The sequence below is a fragment of the Artemia franciscana genome, chromosome 14, assembly GCF_032884065.1.
Source record: "Artemia franciscana chromosome 14, ASM3288406v1, whole genome shotgun sequence".
Lineage (NCBI taxonomy): Eukaryota > Metazoa > Arthropoda > Branchiopoda > Anostraca > Artemiidae > Artemia > Artemia franciscana.
In genome coordinates this window covers 20,319,154-20,337,544 of record NC_088876.1, presented here as the reverse complement: position 1 = coordinate 20,337,544, position 18,391 = coordinate 20,319,154, and the positions used below count along the sequence as shown (strand labels likewise).

The 18,391-nt window shown below is 34.6% G+C and overlaps 1 protein-coding gene across 1 annotated transcript in view; it reads right to left on the bottom strand.

Moving 5' to 3' along the window:
• Positions 1–18,391, bottom strand: part of LOC136035434 (agrin-like) — a 225,547-nt gene that overhangs the window by 3,610 nt on the left and 203,546 nt on the right. The window lies entirely within an intron of this gene.

Genomic DNA, 18,391 nt, shown 5'->3' with positions numbered 1-18,391 from the left:
GCTTAGGGCCTGAGTGTCATTTGTGCTTTGTTGAAAACAAAATTGCTGAGATTCTCAGAATGCTGTATGATATATCAGACAATCAGTCCAGCTTCACTAGGACTTTTTTTTCATAATCTTGTTTGTTCTGCAGATTTTCTTTCAATTTTGTCGTTGATGTTTCGACAAAAAAAAGGATAAAAAACAACAACAACCAAACAAATGCTTTGTTGAAAACAAAATTGCTGAGATTCTCAGAATGCTGTATGATATATCAGACAATCAGTCCAGCTTCACTAGGACTTTTTTTTTATAATCTTGTTTGTTCTGCAGATTTTCTTTCAATTTTGTCGTTGATGTTTCGACAAAAAAAGGATAAAAAACAACAACAACCAAACAAATTGTTCAAAACAGTTGAACAGTACAAACTGTTCAAAACGGGAATTTTCAACAAAATGCAAATAACAATCAACACGTTTTAAATTTTCAATAGAGAGGGAAAGGGATAGATAGGACCACTCTTATTTTTAAACCTTGATCGGCTGAGGTTAAACAGAGATATTATTATTTTTGTTGTTGTTGCGTTGTTGTTTATGTTATAGTAAAAATCAAGACTGCTCAAAATATTTTTTTTTCAGGAAAGCGCAAAAGACACTCTGACCTATAGAAGGCTTAGGGGGTGTTGACCCTAATCCTGTTTGTTGTAACTTCTGTCCGTTAGAAGTTTAACTTGTCCATTTTAGCTTCCGTTTTTTTTGTCTCATTTATTCATTGATTGTAATTTTGGTTCGTTTTGAATTATTACATGACTTTATTTCTGCTCGTCTTTGGTTGTAACATAGCTCTTCACTTTTTCTGAAAAAACTTTATGTTTGATTCTTTTTATTCATTTCTGTTCGTTTTTAGGCAAAAAGTTTTTTTTTATTGGTTAATAAGAAATATATAAAAAGTACTGTTTCTAGAATATATTTTAAAGTTCTGTTTCTGCAAAAGAATAACGATTTCGACTAGCTATTTAAATTTTAGACTAAAATAGTATATTCCATTAGAATTTAAGAAAAATAGTAATTTTGTGCAACACATTTAAATAACAATTTTACTATAAATTTACTGGTGGTTAGGGAGGGGGAATGTTATTCAAATGCCAGAAAATCTTCCAGATTTTTGGTCTCCTTAAGGGCAATGCCACCCTGACGCTCATCCTGATGCAACTTTGAACTAGGATGAATATTGATCCCCCATTTTATTATATGAATCTAATTGTGCTATATTTGTGACTGATTGTTTGTTTCAAAAGACAAATTTCTGGGTCATCTATGAAACGAGTTAATTAATTACATTTATTAAAAACTGCCAAAAAGTTTTAGTTTAAAACCAATCCATTCAATAAATATTGCTGTCATGCTATTTTGATTACATGGATAAACACAGTGTCATTTAATCCCTACGGTCCCCTCCCTAAGTAAAAAATAGAAGCACGCTTGATCCCCTATCCCTACACATAACGTCTCGAAATTTCAATCCGACCGCCAAAGCAAAACCCAATTTAAACCACGCGTGTAAACAATTAGTGACTTGCATATCTTACGGTCTTTGCCTCACGGGAAGTGTGGGTCACGCCATTCCCAAAAGCATATTTGTTGCACCTTTCAACAAAATGGCAATTGCCTTTCGACTTTTGAACAAAATGACAATTACAAAGTTTTAATCAGATGCATTGGGGCTGCAGGGAAAGGGAAGTAGCAAAACAGAACATGGGAGGGGGCCGGCTGCCCTCACATAATCTTCGACTCCGAAAAAAAACAATTAAACTTTCAATTTTCTATTCCAAAGGTCGGTTCCCATTCCCAGGATGCTGAAGAGCCGATATTTTGATAACCCGAATGCTTATAATGTCTTTTGATTTATTTCTACCCATGCTTCTAAGCTATAGTCCAAGCTCCTCTTGTTCCCCCCCTCAAAACTTATCGAAAGTTTCAATCTTATGTCCTAAGGTGTTTCTAATATATCGCAGATTTGGTATTCTGAGATCCTCGCAACACACAATTTCTTTGATTTATCCCAATTACTTAACCGTTCATAAAGGATAAGTTCTCTAGATCTTGAAGTGTAAAAACGCAGTTTTAAAGTTGATTAAAGGCGAAAATTCTTCAGTCCTTTTCCTTTTTACCAGCATCAAATTTTTCTTTTTTCTTGTTCTTCCCTTTTCTGTTTACAACAGCAAATAAAAGCATCAGCTCCGTCCCTAAGTCTTTATCAAGATATTGTTTAAATCCTTTTTTGATGACATGGATACAATATTGTGTAGTTTGATTTACCTCCGCTCGCCTTCCAGAGTCAAAGTTTAAATCCATTTGAGTCCCTGTTCTCCCATAGTTTTTCAAATTATTTACGGGATCACTGAAGTTATTTTCAAAATGTTGTAAATATTTTTTTTTTAATCAGGTGCATATAAAGTCTTTTGATTTACTCAGATACGTATGTCATTTCCAAATTTTACTCTTAAGAAATTGTGAGAATTTCGGCCTTGTCAGCCATCCCTACGTTCTCACTTTAGATACAGCTAAACAGGAACTAGAACATTTTTTACCCATTTCCAACCCCACCACTCCCACCAGATTTATGATTTTTACTGTCTACAAAAAAGCTAATTTGGTTCTTTTTTCAAGAAGGTTGTTAGCGAACTCGTGTTTTTTTCGTTGCCCAAGGGTGTTCTTATCAAGCTACTACTTCTAAGATATTGGAGGGGGGCTAATTCGAATGAAAATCGGAAGTTGTAGTGCTCTTTTAATGTAGTAAAAGGTCACGTTGCAGCAAAGTAGTACCTTTTACTATTTCGTAGCAAAAACATTTCACGCCCACAGTAAAATTACGAGATTGCCAATCAATTTAAAATTATTGGAAAGCTATTCAACTCCCCAGTGTCAAAGACCAAAATGACGTACTGTTGTGCATGCGTTCCTAAAGCTATATTTAGCATATTGAAAAAAAGAAAAATATTAATAGCAATTAAAAGCTTCAATCAGCCGAGTTTATTCATTTAAGCCTCCTTAGAATTTAGTTGCCGTGGCAAATAGTTGTGCATCAGCAATTGGAGAAGAGGGTTAGTAGATCTTTCCATAAGTTGAGAGGAGCACCACAAGCCTCAAAAAGAGCATTCTCAAAGCCAAATCTTCTGCTAACTTTCATTTAGCACCCACAAATATAAAAGGAAAAGTATGGATGTTATGATTCCTCCCTAATGCTATATCTAAATAATATACTATTATTATTTGTATGTTATATATATATATATATATATATATATATATATATATATATATATATATATATATATATATATATATATATATACATATATATATATATATATATATATATATATATATATATATATATATATATATATATACATATATATATATATATATATATATATATATATATATATATATATATATATATATATAAATAAGTTGTCTGTCTGTGTGTCTGTCTGTCTGTCAGGTGACGTCATGTTTCTGTGTTGACTGACGTCATGAAATTAGTTGTCGTCATTTTTGCTTTGACGGTGACGTCATTCAAGATATTTAAGACATATGTTCACGTAGAAATCTATTAATGTTTAAGTTTAAAATGACTGATGAACTTACAATGGCAAAAGGCGATGAAGATGATCAAAGAGTCTATGCCAAAAAACTTGCTGCTGATAGAGAAAGTCAGAAAAGAAAGCGTGCCGAGGAATCAAAAGAACAGCAAGGAAACAGGCTTGAGGCTGATAGAGAAAGAAAGAACAAAAAGCGTGCCGAGGAATCAAAAGAACAGCAAGGAAACAGGCTTGAGGCTGATAGAGAAAGAAAGAACAGAAAGCGTGCCAAGGAATCAAAAGAACAGCAAGGAAACAGGCTTGAGGCTGATAGAGAAAGAAAGAACAGAAAGCGTGCCGAGGAACTACCAGAGCAACGCGGAAGCAGACTTGCTGCTAAAAGAGAAAGTGAAAAAAGAAGGCCTGCCGAGGAATTACAAGAACAGCAAGAAATCAGGCTTGCTGTTGATAGAGAAAGTAAGAAAAGAAAGCGTGCCGAGGAATCACAAGAACAGCAAGAAATCAGGCTTGCTGCTGATAGAGAAAGTAAGAAAAGAAAGCGTGCCGAGGAATCAGAGCAACCTGAAAGTTATCGCCTGGCATTCAGGTACAACCCAGTCGATGATTATAGCTTGAGTAGATGTGTTCAAATCGGGACAATGTCTAAAATTTGTCCCTGTAAGGCCTTGAAATTCAATGGTGAAACAATGGGAATGTGTTGCGCCTCAGGAAAAGTTAAACTTCCTCTATTGGCTGCACCACCAGAGCCATTGAAGACTTTCCTTACTGGAACTACGTCAGAATCTAAGTGTTTTTTGTCAAAAATCAGAAAATACAACTCATGTTTCCAAATGACGTCGTTTGGAGCCCAAATCGAAAATCCAGATCAATTTATGTCTACTTTCAAAGTAAAAGGGCAAATTTATCATAGAGCAGGGTCCCTTCTACCATTCTCAGGCGAGAATCATAAATTTTTACAATTGTACTTCATCAGTGATAGAAATTCTGAATTGAATGCACGTTGCGAAATTTCTCCCAACGTTGAAAGGACAATCGTTTCCCAATTGCAACATCTTTTCCACGAAAATAATAATTTAGTGCGTCTGTTCAAAACAGCCATCGATTTGATGCCTACTGATACGCATAAAATTGTTATTTCCGCTGACAAAACGCCTCCTGGCCAACATGTGCGTAGACACAATGCTCCAACTATCGACGAAGTGGCAATCGTTATGGTCGGTGATCAGTTTTTACCTCGAGATATTATTCTTCACAAGCGAAACGCTCAGTTGTTAAGAATTGCTGAAACTCATCGATGCTACGATGCCCTACAATATCCTATCATTTTTTGGGATGGAGCCGACGGCTATCACTTTAATATTAAATTGATGAATCCAGCCACTAACAAAGAAATGAATAAGAAATGCAGTGCAATTCATTATTATTCCTATAGACTAATGATTCGGCAGGATGAAGAAAATTATATTTTAAAATGCCGTGAATTGTTTCACCAATTTGTCGTTGATATGTATGCTAAAATTGAATCAGAACGTTTGCTATATATCCGCCTGAATCAGACCAAGCTCCGCTCTGAACAATACATTCATTTGCGAGATGCAGTTATAAATGACGGTAATACCACAAACGTTGGAAGATTAACAATTTTACCTTCGTCATATGCTGGCAGTTCCCGTCATATGCATGAATATGCTCAAGATGCTATTGCGTATGTTCGTCTCTATGGTCGTCCAGATTTATTTATTACATTTACATGTAATCAATCTTGGGACGAGATACTGCAGCTTTTACTTCAAGGACAATCGGCGGTTCATAGGCATGACATTACGGCCCGTGTCTTCCGGCAAAAGTTGAAATCACTGATAAACTACAGAGTAAAACTTGAAGTGTTTGGGTCAGTGCGATGCTGGATGTACTCAGTGGAATGGCAAAAACGAGGTTTACCACACGCACATATACTAATCTGGCTACATAAAAAAATTACTTCGAACGAAATTGATGATGTGATTTCCGCTGAAATACCTGATAAAAACGTCGATAAGGGGTTACATGATATTATTGTAAAAAATATGATACATGGACCTTGCGGTGCACTGAACGAAAATTCACCATGCATGGCCAAAGGAAGGTGCACAAAGCAATATCCTCGACTTTTAGTATCAAACACAATTACTGGCAATGATGGTTACCCACAATATAGAAGAAGATCTACTGAAGATGGCGGTAAAACAGCAATAATAAAGAAGCGTAACGGTACCACCATCGAAGTAGATAACCAGTGGGTTGTTCCATATTCCCCATTATTATCAAAAACATTTAATGCACACATAAACGTTGAATACTGTAACTCCGTAAAGGCAATCAAATACATATGTAAATACGTCAACAAAGGCAGTGACATGGCAGTTTTTGGCTTGCAGCCCGAAATCAAAGATTTCGACGAAATCGTACAATATCAGGCTGGAAGATACATAAGCAGTAATGAAACTGTTTGGCGAATTCTTTCATTTCCGATACATGAACGTAGTCCAGCTGTTGTTCACTTAGCGGTACATTTACAGAATGGTCAACGTGTTTATTTCACGGAAACCAACGTGCAACAAAGAGTCCTGAATCCACCGGATACAACATTAACAGCTTTTTTTCGCTTTGCAAAAATGATTCTTTTGCAAAAAAACTGCTGTATACTGAAGTGCCTTCGTATTACACGTGGATTACTAAAAATAAAGTATTTGAACGTCGAAAACAGGGTAAGTCAGTCGACGGCCAACCTACCATCTTCAAAGATACCACGATAGGAAGACTCTACACCGTTCACCCCAATCAACATGAATGCTTCTTTCTACGCCTGCTTTTGGTGAATGTACCCGGTCCGACATCCTTTGAGTATTTGAGAACTGTAAACGGTACTATACATGACACTTACCGTAGTGCATGCCAAGCTCTGAATTTATTGGAGAATGATCAACACTGCGATAACTGCATCAATGACGCGTGCGAAACGTCAACCCCAAGTCAAATTCGTGCATTGTTTGGCATCATTTTAACAATTTGCTCTCCATCAGCTCCTACAGAGTTATGGGAAAAATATAAGTCAAAAATGTCCGAAGATATACTCCATCGAAAACAGTTAGAGACGTCAGATATGACTTTTGATTTCACATCAGAAATTTATAACTACACTTTAGTTATTATAGAAGATTTGTGCGTACGTATGGCAAACAAACCTCTTCAGGATTTGGGAATGCCTTCACCTAACCGTATCGCTGCTGTTTCGACATGTGTAGAATTGGATCGTGAACAAAGTTACAGTACGAGTGATCTATTGTCGTATGTACAAAATAACATTTCCAAGTTAACGTCGGAACAAAAAGACATTTATGATACGATAATGCATTGTGTCGATAACAACGTTGGAGACATTTTCTTTTTGGATGCGCCAAGAGGTACTGGTAAAACATTTGTGATAAAACTGATTCTGGCATCAATTCGATCAAAAAATGATATAGCGTTGGCAATTGCGTCGTCCGGAATAGCCACAACATTGCTGCCTGGTGGAAGAACTGCTCATTCCGCTTTGAAATTGCCTCTGAATTTACATTCTACAGAAACTCCCACGTGTAATATTTCCAAATCATCTGGGATGGGTAAAGTATTGCAGCAATGCAAACTTATTATTTGGGATGAGTGCACAATGGCACACAAAAAATCGCTCGAGGCTCTGGATCAATGCTTGAAAGATTTGAGAGGGAAGTCGAAACCCTTTGGCAGCACATTAATATTGCTTGCGGGAGATTTCAGGCAAACATTACCTATAATACCTAGATCAACTCCTGCAGACAAAATGAATGCTTGCCTGAAAAATTCTAATTTATGGGCACACGTAAAAATATTAAAATTAACTACAAATATGCGTGTCCGATTGCAAAACGATGACTCTGGTCAAACATTTTCAGATCAATTGCTGACAATTGGAAACGGAAAGCTCCCAGTAGACTCAATTTCAGGACGCATACAACTACCTGCTGATTTCTGTAATTTAGTGATGTCCAAAAATGAATTGATTGAAAAAGTATTTCCGAATATTCTAAAAAATTATAAAAATAATAAATGGCTAAGTGAAAGAGCGATTCTCGCACCCAAAAATATAAACGTCCACGAAATCAACAATATTGTTTTGACCAAGATTCGAGACCAGGCAGTCCTTTACAAGTCAGTCGACACAGTTTTGGAACCAAATAAAGCGGTTAATTATCCATCTGAATTTTTAAATTCCATAGATCTTTCAGGGTTTCCACCACACGTGCTAAAACTAAAAATAGGCGTACCAATAATACTTTTAAGAAATATAAACCCACCAAAGCTTTGCAATGGCACTCGACTTGCCGTAAAAAAAACAATGGAAAACCTAATAGAGGCCACAATCTTGACAGAGCCTTTTGAGGGTGAGGCTGTTCTTATTTCTCGCATTCCCATGATTCCAACAGATCTGCCTTTTCAATTTAAAACATTGCAATTCCCAATTCGATTAGCATTTGCAATCACCATTAACAAAGCTCAAGGTCAATCATTAGAAAAATGTGGTATAGATCTTAATACTGATTGTTTTTCCCATGGACAATTGTACGTTGCATGTTCGAGGGTCGGTAAACCTGACAATGTATTTATATGCAGCGACAATTGGACAGCGAAGAATGTTGCATATTCGCAAGTTTTACGCAGTTAATTTGTATTGTATCTATCTATCTATCTATCTATATAAAAACGAGTTGTGTGGATGCATGTTTGTTTGTTTGTAAAAAGAGCGTTTGCATATGACGTCATTATTAGTACATACGGCTTTGTATATGCACAGACAATGGGAAAGCCAAGAATGTTGTTTATGCGCAATTTTTACGTAGTTTGAAACACATATATAAATCTATCTATATTCACAGGTGGGACACAGGGACACAACTACAATGGCGCATAACTAATATGGCGCGTAACGACTTACGCGCGCGGGGGGGCTTGGGGGGCGCGAAGTGCCCCACCAACTAGGTGTTGGGGTGGCGCGAAGCGTCACCCCAACAGCTAGTATCTATCTATCTATATATATAAAAATAAGTTGTCTGTCTGTGGATGGATGGATGGATCAGGTGACGTCACCTGAAAAAACTGGATTAGGTGACGTCAAAACTGAAAAAACTAAAAAAAGGCAAAAACTACAAAAAAAACTAAAAACTAATAAAAAAAATAAAAAAGCTAAAAAACTAAAAAAAACTATAAAGGTAAAAACCAATAAAAAACTAAAAAAAAAACTGAAAAAACTAAAAAAAGGCAAAAACTACAAAAAAAAACTAAAAACTAATAAAAAAAGTAAAAAAGCTAAAAAACTAAAAAAACTAAAAAAACTAAAAAAAGGTAAAAAACTAAAAAAAATAAAAAATAAAAAAAAACTAAAAAAAAGGAAAAAACTGAAAAATAAGCTAAAATAAAGGTAAAAACCAATAAAAAACTAAAAAAAAAGGAAAAAACTAATAAATGACGACACTCAAAGAGAAAGCGACCAGGACAAAAGGAATGTTCGATTAGCAATCAACAAAGCACCGGGACACAGGGAGTATAAATGACGACCAGGACATAAGTAAAAAAAAAAAAACTATCTATATATATAAAAATAAGTTGTCTGTGGATCTGTGGATCGTGGATCAGGTGACGTCACCTGAAAAAACTGGATCAGGTGACGTCAAAACTGAAAAAACTAAAAAAAGGCAAAAACTACAAAAAAAACTAAAAACTAATAAAAAAAATAAAAAAGCTAAAAAACTAAAAAAACTAAAAAAAGGCAAAAACTACAAAAAAAACTAAAAACTAATAAAAAAGCTAAAAAACTAAAAAAACTAAAAAAAGGCAAAAACTGCAAAAAAACTAAAAACTAATAAAAAAAATAAAAAAGCTAAAAAACTAAAAAAACTAAAAAAACTAAAAAAAGGTAAAAAACTAAAAAAACTAAAAACTAAAAAAAAACTAAAAAAGGTAAAAACTAAAAGAACTAAAAAAGAAAAAAATAAATGACGACACTCAAAGAGAAAGCGACCAGGACAAAAGGAATGTTCGATTAGGAATCAACAAAGCACCGGGACACAGGGAGTATAAATGACGACCAGGACACAAGTAAAAAAAAAATTAACAAAACTAAAAAGAAGGTAAAAACTACAAAAAAACTAAAAAGAAAAAAAACTAAAAACTAATAAAAAAAACTAAAAAATCTAAAAATCTAAATAAACTAAAAAAGAAAAAAAAGGAAAAAAATAAAGGAGAAAAACAAAACTAAAAAACGAATGTATATACAGACCGGTACACCGGGATACAAATGACGACCGGGACACAGGGAATATAAATAACGACCGGGACACAGGGACACAACTACAACGGGGACACCGGGGGAAACAGGGGGATATAAATGACGACCGGGACAAAAAAACTAAAAAGAAAAAAAAACTAAAAACTAATAAAAAAAACTAAAAAATCTAAAAATCTAAATAAGCTAAAAAAGAAAAAAAAAGGAAAAAAATAAAGGAGAAAAACAAAACTAAAAAACGAATGTATATACAGACCGGGACACCGGGATACAAATGACGACCGGGACCCGGGACACAGGGAATATAAATGACGACCGGGACACAGGGACACAACTACAACGGGGACACCGGGGGAAACAGGGGGATGTAAATGACGACCGGGACACCGGGACAGGGAATGGTCGATTAGCAATCACCATCAACAAAGCTCAAGGGCAATCATTAGAATCATGAGGTATAGATCTGAATACAGATTGTTTTCCCATGGACCATTATATGTTGCATGTTCAAGAGTCGGTAAACCTGACAATCTATTTATATGCAAAGACAATGGGACAGCAAAGAATGTTGTATATTCGCAAGTTTTACGTAGTTAAAACCATATATATATATCTATCTATATTCACAGGTGGGACATAGGGACACAACTACAATGGCGCGTAACTATTATGGCGCGTAACGACTTACGCGCGCGGGGGGGCTTGGGGGGGGCGCGAAGCGCCCCCACCAACTAGGTGTTGGGGTGGCGCGAAGCGCCACCCCAACAGCTAGTATATATATAAAAATAAGTTGTCTGTGTGTGGATCTGTGGATCAGGTGACGTCATGTTTGTCCGCATATGACGTCTGAATTATTTCACACTAATACAAAAGAAGAAAAAAACTAAAAAAGGTAAAAACTACAAAAAAAACTAAAAAGAAAAAAAAACTAAAAAAGCTAAAAAACTAAAAAAAAATTAAAAAAAGGTAAAAATCTAATAACTAAAAAAAAACTGAAAAAAATAAAAAAAGGCAAAAACTACAAAAAAAATAAAAACTAATAAAAAAACTAAAAAAGCTAAAAAACTAAAAAAACTAAAAAAAACTAAAAAAAGGTAAAAAACTAAAAAAAACTAAAAACTAAAAAAGAAAAAAACTAAAAAAAGGAAAAAACTGAAAAATAAAAGAGAAAAAGAAAACTAAAAAAATATGAATAAATATATATAAAAATAAGTTGTTTGTGGGTTATGTCTGTCTGTCTGTCTGTCGAGTGACATCGTGTTTGTCCGCATATGACGTCTGAATTATTTCACACTAATACAAAAGAAGAAAAAAAACTAAAAAAGGTAAAAACTACAAAAAAAAACTAAAAAGAAAAAAAACTAAAAAAGCTAAAAAACTAAAAAAAACTAAAAAAAGGTAAAAAACTAAAAACTAAAAAAAACTGAAAAAACTAAAAAAAGGCAAAAACTAAAAAAAAACTAAAAACTAATAAAAAAACTAAAAAAAGCTAAAAAACTAAAAAAACTAAAAAAAGGTGAAAAACAAAAAACAACTAAAAACTAAAAAAGAAAAAACTAAAAAAAAGGATAAAACTGAAAAATAAGAGAAAAAGAAAACTAAAAAAATATTAATAAATATAAAAAATATAAATATAAATATAATATAAATTAGCAATCAACAAAGCACCGAGACACAAATGACGACCGGGACACAGGGAGTATAAATGACGACCAGGACATAAGTAAAAAAAAAAAACTAAAAAAACTAAAAAAACTGTCTGTCTGTCGAGTGACGTCGTGTTTGTCCGCATATGACGTCTGAATTATTTCACACTAATACAAAAGAAGAAAAAAACTAAAAACGGTAAAAACTACAAAAAAAACTAAAAAGAAAAAAAACTAAAAAAGCTAAAAAACTAAAAAAAACTAAAAAAAGGTAAAAAACTAAAAACTAAAAAAAACTGAAAAAACTAAAAAAAGGCAAAAACTAAAACAAAAAACTAAAAACTAATAAAAAAAACTAAAAAAGCTAAAAAACTAAAAAAACTAAAAAAAGGTAAAAAACAAAAAAAAACTAAAAACTAAAAAAGAAAAAACTAAAAAAAAGGAAAAAACTGAAAAATAAGAGAAAAAGAAAACTAAAAAAATATTAATAAACATAAAAAATATAAATATAAATATAATATAAATTAGCAATCAACAAAGCACCGAGACACAAATGACGACCGGGACACAGGGAGTATGAATGACGACCAGGACATAAGTATAAAAAAAAACTAAAAAAACTAAAAAAATGGTAAAAACTACAAAAAAACTAAAAACTAATAAAAAAACTAAAAAATCTAAAAATCTAAATAAACTAAAAAAGAAAAAAAAGAAAAAGGAAAAAAATAAAGGAGAAAAACAAAACTAAAAAACGAATGTATATACAGACCGGGACACCGGGATACAAATGACGACCGGGACACAGGGAATATAAATGACGACCGGGACACAGGAACACAACTACAATGGGGACGCCGGGGGGCACAGGGGGATATAAATGACGACCGGGACACCGGGACACAAGGAATATAAATGACGCCCGGGACACTCAAAGAGAAATCACAGACTGCAACACCGGGACACAAATGACGACCGGGACACAGGGAATATAAATGACGACCGGGACACAGGGACATAACTACAAAGGGGACGCCGGGGTGCACAGGGGGATATATAAATGACGATGGCGACTCAGGGAATGGTCGATTAGCAATCACCATCAACAAAGCTCAAGGGCAATCATTAGAATCATGAGGTATAGATCTGAATACGGATTGTTTTCCCATGGACCATTATATGTTGCATGTTCAAGAGTCGGTAAACCTGAAAATCTATTTATATGCACAGACAATGGGACAGCAAAGAATGTTGTATATTCGCAAGTTTTACGTAGTTAAAAACATATATATATATATATATCTATCTATATTCACAGGTGGGACATAGGGACACAACTACAATGGCGCGTAACTAATATGGCGCGTAACGACTTACGCGCGCGGGGGGGGCTTGGGGGGGGGTGCGCGAAGCGCCACCCCAACAGCTAGTATATATATAAAAATAAGTTGTCTGTGTGTGTGTCGAGTGACGTCATGTTTTTGTGTCGACTGACGTCATGTTTGTTGATTGACGAAATTACACACCGGGACATCGGGACACAAATGACAACCGGGACACCGGGACATCTATATATATAAAAATAAGTTGTCTGTGTGTCGAGTGACGTCATGTTTGTGTGTCGACTGACGTCATGTTTGTTGATTGACGAAATTACACATCGGGACATCGGGACACAAATGACGACCGGGACACCGGGACATAGGGAATATAAATGACGACCGGGACACTCAAAGAGAAAGCGATCGGGACACAAGGAATGTTCGATTAGCAATCACCATCAACAAGGCACCGGGACACAAATGACGACCGGGACACAGGGAATATAAATGACGACAGACCGGGACACCGGAACACAAATGACGACCGGGACAAAAATGACGACCGGGACACCGGGACACAGGGAATATAAATGACGACCGCGACACTCAAAGATAAATTACAGATTGGGACACCGGGACACAAATGACGACCGGGACACAGGGAAACAACAACAACGGGGACGCCGGGGGGCACAGGGGGATATATAAATGACGACAAGGACACAGGGAATGTTCGATTAGCAATCACCATCAACAAAGCTCAAGGGCAATCATTAGAATAATGAGGTATAGATCTGAATACAGATTGTTTTTCCCATGGACACTTATATGTTGCATGTTCAAGAGCCGGTAAACCTGACAATCTATTTATATGCACAGACAATGGGACACCCAAGAATGTTGTACATTCGCAAGTTTTCCGTAGTTAAAAAAATATATATATATATCTATCTATATTCACAGGTGGGACACAGGGACACAACTACAATAGCGCCAAACTGCGCGTAACGACTTACGCGCTCGGGGGGCTTGGGGGGCGCGAAGCGCCACCCCAACAGCTATTACATATATATAAATAAGTTGTCTGTGTGTGTGTGTATGTGTCGAGTGACGTCATATTTGTATGTCGACTGACGTCATGTTTTCGACTGACGAAATTACAGACCAGGACATCGGGACACAAATGACGACCGGGACACCGGCACATAGGGAATATAAATGACGACCGGGACACTCAAAGAGAAAGCGACCGGGACACAAGTAATGTTCGATTAGCAATCATCATCAACAAAGCACCGGGACACAAATGACGACCGGGACACAGGGAGTATGAATGACAACCAGGACATAAGTAAAAAAAAACTAAAAAAACAAAAAAAAGGTAAAAACTACATAAAACTAAAAAGAAAAAAACTAAAAACTAATAAAAAAACTAAAAAAGCTAAAAAACTAAAAAAAACTAAAAAAGAAAAAAAAGAAAAAAAGAAAAAAAATGAAAAATAAAGGAAAAAAACAAAACTAAAAAAAAAATAAAAATAAAAAAAAACTAAAAAGAAAAAAGAAAAAAAACTAAAAAAACTAAAAATAAAAGTAAAAACCAAAAAAAAACTAAAAAGAAAAAAAGGGGAAAAATACAAAAATTTATTTCATCATATACCATTTCAAAAACGAATGTATATACAGACCGGGACACCCGGATACAAATGACGACCGGGACACAGGGAATATAAATGACGACCGGGACACAGGGACACAACTACAACGGGGACGCCGGGGGGCACAGGGGGATATATAAATGACGACTGGGACACAGGGAATGTTCGATTAGCAATCACCATCAACAAAGCTCAAGGGCAATCATTAGAATCATGAGGTATAACTAAAAAAACTAAAAAAAGGTATAAAACTAAAAAGATATATATATACATATATATATATATATATATATATATATATATATATATATATATATATATATATATATATATATATATATATATATATATATATATATATATATATATATATATATATATATATATTTGTTTTGAACAATATAGTATGCTATACAATGCAATATTGTATAATAATATACTATATAATACTATTTATACAATATAGTATAAACAATACCATACAGCAGATGCTACATGTGAACAATTAGTTTATTGCATAACTTAAACCCCTTTCCCCAAGGGCTGTGGGTGTTCATGTCATCCTCAAAGGCATAGTTACTGGAGTTTTTAACTACGCTAAACCTAATTATTATGTCCAAATTTTGGTTGGATGTCTTTGTGGAAAAACGGGCATATTAGGGGGACTAGCTGCCCTCCGATTTTTCATTCACTTAAAAAAGCATTAGAACTTTAAAGTTCCATTTCAATCAGCCCTCTCCTGTTTTCTAGAACCATTAGCTTGAAACGATCAATCTTGTGAACCCCCCCCCAAAAAAACAAAAACAACAACAAAAAACAACAACAAATATACATGCATCCATGATTTTTCTTCTGACAAAAAATTAAAATGCCACATTTTCGTAGATAGGAACTTGAAACTTCTACAGTAAGAATCTCTGATATGCTGAATCTGACGGTGCGATTATTATTAACATCTTAGGATTTTTTGGGGACGTTTTTCTTCTTTTTTCAAAATCAGGTAAATGCTCCCAGGCTCGTAGCTTTTAATGGGTTACATTAAGCTTAATGAATTTTATATATTTGGAATAATCATAAAAGGCCAATTCTTTTGATTTATCGATTCTTATCAAAATTATTTTTTTTTATTTCGTTTACTACTGGGTCGAGTCGCTATTTACTACAATTCGGTACCACGAAATTTTGTTACTGTGTTGTAAAATGAGAGTCTGAGCAGGAAAACAGCAACATACTGGCCCAGGTTCAATTTCGGTATGTGAATATTTCAAAATCTTTTGAATTTTTTTTTTACTTTGACCGTTGGAAGTTTTTTATGGACAGTTTACGGCTTGGCAGATCACCCTGACAACGCAGTACAGACTAACGATTAACATCTTCTTCCCAGACGTTTAAGCCAAGGTTTCTCCTAGAAGAAATCCCACTGAGAGATTCGTAGGCTATCGTACCATTTACTACGATTCCTAGCTCAAGATTTACCATTAGAATGTTGATCAATTTATAGAAAAAAAGATTTTGAAATCAGTGTCTTCTCGTCTCTAAGCTGCCTCCGCCATGACGCAAACTATGATACAAACTTTACTCAGAAGATTCAATTGTAAGCAGACCTGTTTTAAGACTTTGATATTTCTGAGCCCCAGCCATCCCACTACCATTCGTAAGGTTATCAGTCGTCTATGCACTTGGATGCCTATAAGCAACAACATGACCGAATAGAAGACCATACCATTGCACCAGAATAGTTCAAACCCTCATGATATGGAGCCCTGGCTATGTGATTCTTGGGTATATATCAATTTTAGTAATTTTTGAGACCGTATGGATAAAGAAAAAGTGATTAGTCTTAGTTAACAGGTAGTAAGATAGACAGCCCATCACCTTAGGTTTTCATACCAGGTTGTCTAGAATGTTACCCAGTGAATCTGATTGCTACTGAACAGAACGTTTTTCGCAGAACTTATTAATCTTTTTTCACGAATTTATTTTGCAGAAGAAATAGTTATCGATGAATTTTTAATTTAACCAAAAGATGAGGAGGGGATTTTAATCTGTAAGGAATCTACTTCGATATGAATGAAAATAAGCGCACAGTTATTAATTCAAAACCACAGCAAACAGTGCTCAAAGAGGTGTCAACAATCGAAGACAGGTGCCGATATTGCTAAAAAAGTTTTGTCTTTTGTAATCAAACCATGGTACTGAATAAAAATTTTATATTGAAAGCTAAATTTTAACATATATACCTTATAATCTCAGTTATATAAAAATGACAGGAATGTGTAACTACCACAGACATAAACAGATATTCCAATATATCATACATTTTTACAAATTTGTCATGCAGTAACACAGTCTAAGACATGCCACTCCTCATTTATTTGCTCAAACTGCCTTTTTTGAACGTCTACTATGTTATATTCTAGGCTTATATCTCTGAATTCGTTGGACACTAGAAGTGTACGTATAGGTTAAATAAGCATGGGAGGGAGAAATTCATTTTAAGACAGATGTATTGGGAGATGAACTGGTTTATTTAAAAAGTATAAAAGGGGAGTAGTTACCACTTGGAGAAAGAAGGAAGTGTATGAGTTATGTCAGGCAGCAAAAATAGTCCTTAATTTGCCCAATGTGTTGGGGTATTGGAGAAAACCTTTTGCATTTTGTATGGAAATGTAAAGAATTGGCAAATCTAATTGAACTTTTTTTAAATACTCTTATTGATAAAGCTATTTGGGTAAAAACAATGAAAAAAAAAGATTTTGGGGAAATTCTAAAGCCGGGGAATTTAGGTAATTGTGTCTTTGAAAGTAAGTGCGTCACTTGTTCGTTTTGCCGCGACCCTTATAGGTTTTTGCACAAATTTCCTTCTTCAAACAATCGAAAACCGTAGCCATAAAAAAGAAAAAGAAATGGTCGACAAGTTTTCGAGTTCTTTGGTTCATGTGTGGAATTAATGTTTGTACCTTAACGCCTTTAATTTTTTTTTTCTCTCCTTCTCTCATGCTTGATTTCTTCTGCTCTTATTGCAAGAAATGGTCCATTAAACAATAGTTTCATTTCTTAGAACTTTTAAGAAAAGAACAGAATTGGAGCTTTGCAGCTGTTAGAGGCAATAGTCATAAAAATTGCACGTCTTTGGAAGAAAAAGTACTTGGAAAGAAGCTATAAGCAATTACTACTTTTAGGGTTTTCTTGCCATTTAATTGCGTAATTTACTATTCATATTCATGAATTGTGTCGTTATAAAACTTTTAAACATTAAGAAAAAGTTTCAAATAGCCGTGGGTAAGCAAAAGCAAAAGTTTTACATAAAGTAAATAATTTTGTTCTTAACTTCGATCAATAGTTTAGCATCACCAATAGTTTATAAAGTGATAACAGGTTAAGGTGTAAACCAAAATCATTAGTCTAATTAATTATTTTACTAGTTAATGTGCTAATGAGCCTAAATTAATAGTTTAAAACGAAAGGGTAGTCAGCCCCTCTTCCACGCTCTTTCTAGCCACCAACCGTCTTAGCCCCCAAAGATATCCAGTCAAATTTTGAGATGGCCACTTTGTTCAAAACGACCAAAAGATCAAACAAACATGCGTTTAAGGATAGCATAGTCCCCAAACCCACTGGGTCAAGGGATATAAGTGATGAAAGTTTTCGATTATACACACAGACATTTTGTGGCACTGAAAGATCATAGAGGACTTATAATCCGTGTACGATACAAGATTTCCAGGTGTTTTATTATTTGAAATACGTTGTCTCCTTCTCTTAATTATAGATTAGTAGAAAAAACAAACTTTTCACTGTTGAAATTGCTTATGCTGTGAACCACTAAAACTTTCCTTCTTCAA